Here is a 10,582-nt window from a genome sequence, read left to right as displayed (position 1 = left end):
GCTCACTAGGGCTTCCATCCTTTCCCGCGAAACTTGGGGAACCCTCGAGGTCCGAGTAGTCGGTGCAGCTACTTCGTCGGACGACATGGTACGATATGAAATGAGACGAAGTCACGGGGCCAGCGTTGCCAAAGGGGTGTACATCACCAGAGCACCTCAACAATTCCGCTAGAAACCGCTGTTAATGTACTCTGCATACATGTATTGACATCGGAGCGGAAGACCAGTCAAATACATTGCGCTAAAATGTGCGAGGCACAGAAGTATTATTCACATAATTATCACACGGTGTCCTTCTTTGAGAATTTTTGAGAATATTTGTTTTTGGGGTTTGACAATTGAGTCATCTAGCAGGGAGCTTCTGCCTCTAAACATGCATCTCGGTGGCTTGGTGGGTAGCGTGCTCGCCTTCTGTACCGAAGGTCGCAGGGTCGATGCCCGTAGCGGACGCTAAAACCGTGACAGCTGCAGAGGAACCTCAAACACGGTATGCCGAGTGTTGCGATCTCAGCGTTCTTTGAAGAACCCTTAGGAAAACAAAATTATCCAACGAACCAGTGCGGACACTGTAGTATCGCTCATTTACTTACGTCGCAAGGCAAAGCTAGCAATTATTATTATGAACATACATACACACGACCAGTCGGAAATTCTCTTGAAGAGAACGAGCAATAACTAGACCACTAAATACCGAAACTCATTGATTTACTTATTATTTTTGGTTTTTCATGCAGAGTGAAACAGCAGAATGCAAGACAGTCCCTGCTGCAGGCCATGCAGGAGCGTAACCACAACCAAAACCGAAACTGCGCAACACAGGAGCGCAGGGAGGACAGCGCTCATTTAACGCGCTTTTGGAGAAAAAAAATGTGTGTTCATGTTCAGTTGGCCATAATTAACCATTTTTTCACCAGGATAATGTCGTTACTCAAAAGGTCGCGCCGTCCTGAATCGCGCAGTTTCGGTTTCGGCTTGCTCGGTGTCGTCCGTATGTGGTGGCTGTTGAGCCAGCTGTAGTCGGCCTCACAGATGTGGGCAACATCACGACTAACCCATGTATTGGCATCGGAGGGAATGTGCCCAAACACCTACTTTCACCATTCCGCTACAACGTACCCCGTCACACAACAGAATGGCCGAATGCCTAAATCATAGTTTCGCTGGTTTCAGGCCAAGTGTTTGTGTACAAAATGCAATAAAGAAGCATTTAGCTAAAATCGGCTAAGGTAAGTCAAAACGCTACCAAAACATTCACAAATCGTTCCTTCCTTTCGTTCTTTTTTTGGAGAAAATCGGGACGCCAGTCCGGCAGTGGCGTCGTTGTCGGTTCGACTTGGCCTTCGGGAGAGGAAAATGAGTTGCGCTGCGCATGCGCTAGAAGTGATGTCACGTGCCTTTCTTTGCCGCCGCCTTGCAGTCTGCCGCGCTAGCAGACAGCGGTTTGTTTGCTTGAGCATGGCTTGAGGATGCGATTTGTTGTAGTGGTGAAGCAGCTTTGCCAAATATTCCGTTCAAGTTCCTCGCTGGATGTCCCGCTCGTCCGTCGATGTTCAAGAGGTGAGGGAACATTTCAGCAACGCCTGCGAGTTTCATGCTCCAGGTTCAAAAGGTGAGGGCGTATGTACAAAATTGTAAAATGGGCCGCTCTGTTACTACAGATGCAACAAGTGCCAGTCCACTTTTTCTCAGCTGCACCTTCTCAGTCCAGGCAGCAGCAGCACCAGGTGAATGTAGGTACACAACTTCCAAGTGAATTAAGACGTACGAGTGCAATTCTGAAGCAGGTAAGTGCGTCTCATGCTACACACCTTTCGCGTTCAACGCTCTTATTTGCCAGTGTTGTAGCAAATGATTCAGTGGCATAAACCGGCAGACTGGTGCGTAATGTACACCCATAGTGCCAAGTTGGACTAATTCTGGTGACGTGTTCGTAAAATCTGTGTAATCGGACTGTCTGTCACCTGTTCTATCTTAACACCGAAGTCGGTATATGAGTAAGAAATATCGTGGTTTCGGCAATTATCAATAATCTTTCGTTGTGCTTAATGATTCCTATTATTTTGTATTTGTGTTTTTACTCAGAATTATCATACTGTATTCTTAACTGGAGCAACAAAATTACGAAACACATGAGGATTATGTTGAAACTGAGGACATTGCTTATTTTTACTGATTTCAGATTTTCAGGCATGTTGAGAAGAAATGCGCAGAAGGCAGCCAAGAGTCACTAAAGGCACAGGGGTAAAAAGATTGAAAGATGGAGGTTTAAAGTGTTATTATATTTGTAACTGATCGGGTGCTTTTACAGAGAACATCATCAAAGGAAAAAGCTCCATAAAATTATAAGGTTCTGTCAGATTTGGAGATACCTGCCTTGCTGATATGTCTGCAATGTTCCAAACTGGCAAGGTCTCGTTTGTCTTCCAAGCTTCCTATTATGCACATGATTTTGGGCTGTGCCACACCCCACCGACAAAAACAGAGGAAGATGCAATAGAGGCGGCCTGTGCAGGCACTTGTAAAACACTATGTTGTACTGGAATGTCCTTTTTTTGCCTTCACGAAACTATTTGTTTATGTTAGGGAAACTACGTGACGGCATTGCACTCAGCGTACTATGCAGCTCAGTATTCGGGGTGTGCTGGATGGCACGTTTCAAAGGATCCAATTCACCTCACTACATGGCAGTGCTTGTACACCACCATGAGGGACTATAATATATGTTATGGTGAGAGGAAACACGACCACAGTCAAAGCAGTGTTGCCCTGTTGGTCAGTTCTATCAGAGCCCAAACAAACAGTCCAGTGCTTTCCCTCACACACAAAGGCAAGGATGATCCTACTGTCTTTCAACGAGGAAATACTGACTTGTTGCAAGATGAGGATTTCTTGCTAGTTCTCATGACAGGCATGCAAAAACAGCTGTTAAGGCATTTGGGCACCAACAAAAGTGGGATGAACATAGGAGGAGCAGGAAAGCTAGCTAGTGTTGACTTGATGTTAATGCCGAAGTGTACACTTTCTTTTTACCCTGTCTCTCTTGCACTTTGTGTATTAAATCTTCATTGCTGGTTCGTGTGTCTATGTGTTCGTCTCGTCCCATGTTCGTCCTGTGTTTTCCCTCAAACTCAAGGCAATGTTAACATCAAAAGAAAAGTGTGCATAGATTCTACACATAGCACCACAGATGGGTCATTCAATGTGATAGTTGTGTACTGCCACTTCATACATTTTGGGTAATGGTTCAGGTGAAACACTTTACAGCAATGCATGCTCTCCTTCATTGACTTTTCAACTGAAGACAATATGCTCCATTTTGAGCTTGGTCTGGGGTATATTACAGCAGGTGAATACATTTAAGTGTGGTGACATACATACACATAACATACATAATTTGCAATTTGTATATCCTATAAAGTGCTCTGACCTGAGAAATCTTGTAGAAAAAATTGGGTTAGTATTCTGCCAATAAGAAGTGGAATAAACTTTCCACTCACTGCACTAGGCAGTTTGTTTTATTCTGTGTGTTTTTATCTCTCCAGTACTGAATGCTCTCTTGCAATATAATGAGACAACTGCCCCTGACTGATGGTATTGCTTTCTTCAGCTGCAACAGATGCTTTTTACCAAGAAAATACTAACATCAGTTGGCATTGCACGGATAAAGCCTTGGTGAGCTCAAAGCCGCTGTGTGTATTCTTGTGAATGATTTAGCTAAGGAAATGTACACCCTTCCAACAACCATCAGCAAACTCTTCATGACTATATATAATGCATAATTATTTAATTAGATTAAAGGAAAAATACATTGCCATCACACCAGCTCAATTACAGTCTTTCGTTATCATCAAAAATATGGTGGCCGGGGTACATGACTCTCATCAACATTCTGATAATCTAATTCGCATACAATGCTCAGTCATTTTTAAATTTTTCATGCGCATCAGTACGCCGTGTATATTCAAGTTGGCTTCTATCTTGTCTCATGCTAGTGTTGGCTATCCGTGCGGTAGCCAGAAAATATTATGGGGGGTTCTATGGGGACCTCCCAGGTGCACTACCAAAGGTACGATCTGGGGGGTTTGAACCCACCTTGCTACGCCCCTGTTGGCTATGCTATGCTAAACCTGCTGTGCCACTACTGAACAAAAATGCCAAACAACTCCGCTTTGTCTCAACAAAGATGCAAGGAGTTAAAACGGGTGCAGCTATGTGAAAGCCAACCACTGCAGAAATGCAAATAAGAACAACAGTTCTGGAACCTGATATTCGAACAGCTACTGGGAATTCAGAAGATCATACTATATGCGTGAAAATAACTAGCACAATCACATATGTTTGTATGTTCATGTGTCCTGCCTCAGCAACTGAGTTCCAATGTATGCTTGATTGCATTTATTTAGCATTTGTTACAAGAGAGGCAAAAGTCCTCAAGATATTGCAAATCTATATTGTAAATCTACTCAGTATTGGCCAGTTAGATCAAACAACTTGGTTGATTCATTTTATCAAGCTTTGTTTCACACCTCAAGGAAACTTAGCTCTTCGGTTATCTCAGTGAGCCAAACACGCAGTCCAGGTCCAGTTTTGGATATTTTTACAGGTCTCGTTAGCAATACATCGTTCCAAAATTCCAGCTGGACACCATATCAATGAGCCTGTTGCCTTGCACCTCATCGGAGCGGCTCGCTCCCTGCTGGCTAGCAGGAAGATATCGAATAAGAAACAGGTGACTGGCTGTTCTGTGCACCTCTCAGTGTGTGTGGCCACTCCTGTTTGCTGCTAGGGTGTCACTCCCATGAAGAAATGCAACACCCCGGTGCTCCATAAACTTTTGTCCCAATCTGTTCGAATATTGATGCACAGATGGTGTGGAGAAAGCCATAGCAGCAGGGCAGTTTTCAGAAGCAGCTTTTCAACCAGATTCCAAGAGTGTGCCAAGCAGCAGGAAATACACCCAGCCAGAGGATTTCTGTTGAATTCATGCTTAAGGACCTTCACATCTACATCATTTACTCATGAATGCAGCACTGTCATGTGACAACACATGACAGTCCATTAATGCTTTGAACATGAATTGAGCTTTACCCTCTGGTTGGGCGTGAAACAATGAATCTTTCAACAGCTCATGACCCACAGTTTGAGAAACACTGCTCTACGCATTTGTTCCAACAATAATCTGGCATCCTTCAAAAACACCATCAAACAGTACTTTTCTGCTGATACGTAGGGTGACATGCAATTACTTTTTGATTATGTACATTTCTCTGCTGTGCAATATCTTTGCTATTTGTTTCTTATACTTGTCATGTGTTCTTGGTATCTCTGTTCCCCTCAAATTGTGTAGACATTTGCATTGACTGTGTCTTGGACTGTTCAACAGGGCTTGCCCAGTACCAGTATCAGTGTATACTGTCATGGAATAACAATAAAAACCTGAAAACTGAAAAAAAAAAAAAATCTGAAACACATTTGTCTGGCTGATTCCTCTAACAATCTCCTCACAAATGCTCGATGAATGATAGTTCATGTAACCACTCCTCTGTTTGCATGGCACAGGATATGCACTTTGAAGATGTCGTTGTGGACAGAAACAAGCTGTAACAGACTGAGGACGTTTAGATGATGTGGTGAACCTATGAGTTTGTTGTTGCCTGGAATGGGCAATCAGAGGTAAAACTTATTTATGTTGACTACTGCCTTCAAAGTCTAACTATAAATTTTTTGTTCTGCACTTGTCTTGGTACACCGGAGTTCACCCAAATGACTTTCTTAAGCATTTTTGCAAGAGCAGCCTTTTTGGGAAGAAATAGGCAGCAAAATCTCAAATTGGAACACTGACCTTACCGAGCAGTGTTTGTTAGTTGTTCGCGTTGTACAATGTACAGCTTGGTACAAATCTTTACGGACCACCATGGTGTCACATTTCTCCATTGGAGTGACACCCTAGCATCAAACAAGAGCGGACGCACATACTGAGAGATAGACCCGTTTCTTATTCGATCTTTTGCTGGTAGCTGGCAGGGGACCGCCCCGATGAAGAAAAGCGCAGTGCCGTGAACTTTTGTCTCGGGCTGTACACGCTGTTGTGTTGTACTCATACAAATTCTGAACTGGATGCCACTTCTTAGAGAATCTTTGTAAATTTGAAACCATTATGCCTTAATTGTCAGCTCTGATCATGAGCGAGATGGTAGGGGGCCCCGGAGCATACATCCCGTTATGTCCTGGAACCTTGCCAGTCTGGAACGTTGCAGACGAATCATCAATGCAGGTTACCCCACGCCTGACGGAACCTTATGATTTTATGGACATTTTTTCTTTGATGATGTTCTCTGTAAAAGCACCCGATCAGTTACAAATATAATAACACTTTAAACCTCCATCTTTCAATCTTTTTACCCCTGTGGCTTTAGTGACTCTTGGCTGCCCTCTGCGCATTTCTTGCTCTCTCCATGCCTGAAAATCTGAAATCAGTAAAAATAAGCAATGTCCCCAGTTTCAACACAATCCTCATGTGTTTCGTAATTTTGTTGCTCCAGTTAAGAATACAGTATGATAGTTCTGAGTAAAAACACAAATACAAAACAATAGGAATCATTAAGCACAACGAAAGATTACTGATAATTGCCGAAACCACGATATTTCTTACTCATATACCGACTTCGGTGTTAAGATAGAACAGGTGACAGACAGTCCGATTACACAGATTTTACGAACACGTCACCAGAATTAGTCCAACTTGGCACTATGGGTGTACATTACGCACCAGTCCGCCGGTTTATGCCACTGAATCATTTGCTACAACACAATGCAAATAAGAGCGTTGAACGCGAAAGGTGCGTAGCATGAAACGTACTTACCTGCTTCAGAATTGCACTCGTACGTCTTAATTCACTTGGAAGTTGTTTACCTACATTCACCTGGTGCTGCTGCTGCCTGGACTGAGAAGGTGCAGCTGAGAAAAAGTGGACTGGCACTTGTTGCATCTGTAGTAACAGAGCGGCCCATTTTACAATTTTGTACAGACCTTTTGAACAGAACCTTTTGAACCGCGAGCATGACACTCGCAGGCGTTGCTGAAATGTTCCCTCACCTCTTGAACATCGACGGACGAGCGGGACATCCAGCGAGGAACTTGAACGGAATATTTGGCAAAGCTGCTTCACCACTACAACAAATCTCGTCCTCAAGCCATGCTCAAGCAGCTCAAGCAAACAAACCGCTGTCTGCTAGCGCATGCGTACGCGAAGCGAGCAGACTGCAAGGCTGCAGTGGCTAGAATGGCCCTTCTAGCCACTGTAGCAAGGCGGCGGCAAAGAAAGACACGTGACATCACTTCTAGCGCATGCGCAGCGCAACTCATTTTCCTCTCCCGAAGGCCAAGTGTCGGTTCGTAGCAGCGCCGCCGCCAAGCATGTCACGCCAAAATTGTCAGAGCCTCCGGTTATGAGGAAAATTGTATAGCGACAATAATATTACGACGTCATAATAGTATTTGTGCACGTTTAACCCGTATAACCCGTTGTACTACTGTTTCTCCGTCTTTGTTACCGTGCAACCTATTTAAATCCGGTACACAGCGCCACAGTAGATCATAAGCTGTGATGCTCTACACGCTGTGTATGCGCTGGGGATAAATGTCCCTAGAAATGGGAGGAGCGTTCAGGCGGAGCTTGTCGCGGTGGCTCAGCCCAACAGCTCGTGACGTGTAAAGTAAGCAAGTAGCTTACTTTGACGAGAATAGCTCCCCTGGTCCTTGGAGCCTTCAGAACTTCTCCAGTCCAAACCCAGGTGAAAAAATTCCCTAAGTGGATCCGCTTGCAAGTCTGTTATGGAACCAGGAATTGATTGCTAGCTTGGAATGTATTTCCAGCTAGGAATGAATTCCAGCTGGAAACACGTTTCCATTTTCAAATGGATCCACTTGCAAGGCGGTTATGGAACCAGGAATCGATTCCGAGCTAGGAATCGATTCCGAGGTTCCTTCGGAACCCACTTGCAAGTAGTTTATTGAAGCCGAGCCAGGTTTCAGCGTCAGTTTCTATTCTGAACTGCTGTTGCGGCTCTGCAGGAGAGCCAGCCTGTGCTGCTAGCCTGGAATATGTACAGAAGCCAGGAAGGAAGATGTGATATTTCCTCCTCTTTCTTTCCACAAAGCTGCTGCCAGTATGTGGCCTGTTCATTAGCCTTCTTTACTTCAGCAGCTGACACAATACATTCAGAGTCCGAAACGTCTGACTCGGAGAAGTCTTTGCTGTCGTGGTGTCTTTTTCTTCCCACCTAGATGCAAAATGAACAAACGTAAATATACCGCGAGCACATAAAATATGGACGAATTTACATCAGTTCTTGGTGCCCCATGGCCTTCGGCGGCGTTCTTTTTTGCATTCTGTAGACTGCACTGAACAGATTTTTTGGCATCTAAAAAAAATACATGTCACGAATTGGTACTAATAGACATCAATGCTACTTCACCTGAAGATGACTTAGACTCACCAACTGTCAGCAATCCTGTCCATCCCAAAGCTGCAACAAGACAGAAACAATGAGTGAATAGGACTGCTGCTTTTTCACTTGTCGTCCGTGTCCTCTGTTACTGCTTCGAGATGAATAGTCAACTCCAAGTTCCCCACATTCCTACTTTAGTATCTACAATCCTATTTTGTGCACTTCACAACATTATACCCGCCTGATAGCCAGTAAAAAGTGCTTCTGTCCATACCCAATTGTGAGTGAACTGAGAATTCTGTGGGAACTGTGTAGCAGCTTTGCTGATTTTTGCCAGGCCCCCAGTATTCATGTATTTCTGCATGAGTAAATAAAGACAACAACAACAATAATAATAACAATTCAGTTTCATTGAAAAAACCCGTAGAAAAACATGTTGCAAAAGTACACCTAATGCCATGCATAAAATTGTAAATGTTTTGCTGCAACACTCACGCAGCGTTTCTCACTTCAGTTGCGCTGGCCCTTATTCCGCACGATTCATAGTATCTTGCAAGCGTCCTCCATTTTTATGACGAACTGCCAGCTAAAAGACAAGACACATAACAAAGTCAGTTACAAGCATGCGCAGGGGCTCTTGGAGTTCCCCCACTAGCTAGCGTGCACTTACGTTATTTTAAATGACAGTATATATATAACAGTGAGTAGATCTACACATTCAGATAAACGTGCATAAATATCAAATCATAAACTACTCACCATCGTAATTGCAGTCACATGCGTCGCTTGTAGTTTTTCGTGATTTTACTGGTGCAGAATTTGTAGAGACGAAGAAACTATGCAAAATGCAGCACTTGACTGTAAAGATTCAAAGACATTCACGTTTTTTGCCCGTCTTGAAGAGTTGAAAGACGGGAACTGCTACCACCCACCTACCGCTCGCGACATTTCAAAACACGTACTGATGCAGATGGCGCTCAGTCTGCTCCACTTGTCGACAACGGGGCCGTTAAAGTTTCGGTTTCAAACTAAAGTGAAAATTACGCAAAAGTTCGTTTTTGGTACTCTCGAGAATGTTTCTGGTATATTTACCGACAAAAAGTAACTCGGGCGAATTGCGATAGGGCCATAAACAATTGATATATTATAGAATGTAAATGGAGATTATCATTTATGTTGCAAGAACGCCCGGTGGACCCGGTGCACGTATCTGCTGTATGCACCTGAAAGGAATGCGGAGCGTTTTCAATTCACCCCGATGAAGGTTTGCAAATATTTCTAGGGCAGGTGTCAAAATTACAGTGGACCAGCAGGGATAAGTTCACTTGCCAGCGAAGTGGAATACAACATCCACTTCGCACTCTAGAACTAGATGGTAGGCACACCCAGTTAAACTGGAGCATGGGTTAAACCAGTTAGAAACCACTTGGCAGTCAAGTGGAACCAGATGGAAGCACATCTAGTTCAACTGGAGCCTGAATGATACCAGTTGGAAACCATTTGGCAGTCAAGTGGAACCAGATGGCAAGCAGATCCAGTTCAACTGGAGACTGGGTAAAGCCAGTTGGAAACCACTTGGCAATCAGGTGGAACCACTTCACTCTAAACCGGAAACAATTTGTTCCACTTTAAACCACTTTGGCATGCAAGTGGATCCACATAACAATACAATGCAGATTTTCACCTGGGAAGTCTTTATGTTCAAGCAAACGAATGGTCCCTAGAGAGACGACGGTTTTATCTTGGTGCGTCGTATGGGCTCCGAATTAAAGGTTACCCTCAGCATCCTGCGCTGCCCTGTGTGGAGGGTACATGTTCCGAACGGCTATTCATGAACAGGCCGTATGCCATACCTGTATACAGTATTCGGCTCCAACAAGATGTAGAGCACTAAACTTTTACGCGGAGCTACAATCTACCCCCGCTACAGCCCCCACAAATGCTCCCTCCTTGGCGAACACCCGTGGCACATGGTACTTCGTTAACCACATTTAACAAACAAAGAGACCTGCTGTGGAAATACAGCAAGAATTTGAGACCCTCAAGGAAGGCTTCGGTGAACACACTGATATTTACACGGATGCCTCAAAAACTAGTACAGGAGTATCGTGCACCATGATTTCAGGAACAT

General features: G+C 44.0%; 1 long non-coding RNA gene across 1 annotated transcript; it reads right to left on the bottom strand.

Annotated features, from left to right (window-relative positions):
* Positions 1 to 8,267: 8,267 nt before the first annotated feature.
* On the bottom strand, positions 8,268 to 9,430 carry LOC135386882 (uncharacterized). The gene is made up of 6 exons (XR_010420686.1): positions 9,211 to 9,430; positions 8,947 to 9,037; positions 8,726 to 8,809; positions 8,500 to 8,529; positions 8,345 to 8,424; positions 8,268 to 8,283 (listed from the first exon to the last, which is right to left on the bottom strand). It is a non-coding gene; the product is annotated as an uncharacterized LOC135386882 (long non-coding RNA).
* Positions 9,431 to 10,582: the final 1,152 nt, after the last annotated feature.

This window comes from Ornithodoros turicata, chromosome 3 (assembly GCF_037126465.1).
Source record: "Ornithodoros turicata isolate Travis chromosome 3, ASM3712646v1, whole genome shotgun sequence".
Classification (NCBI taxonomy): Eukaryota; Metazoa; Arthropoda; class Arachnida; order Ixodida; family Argasidae; genus Ornithodoros; species Ornithodoros turicata.
This window is presented reverse-complemented; position numbering and strand designations above follow the sequence as displayed.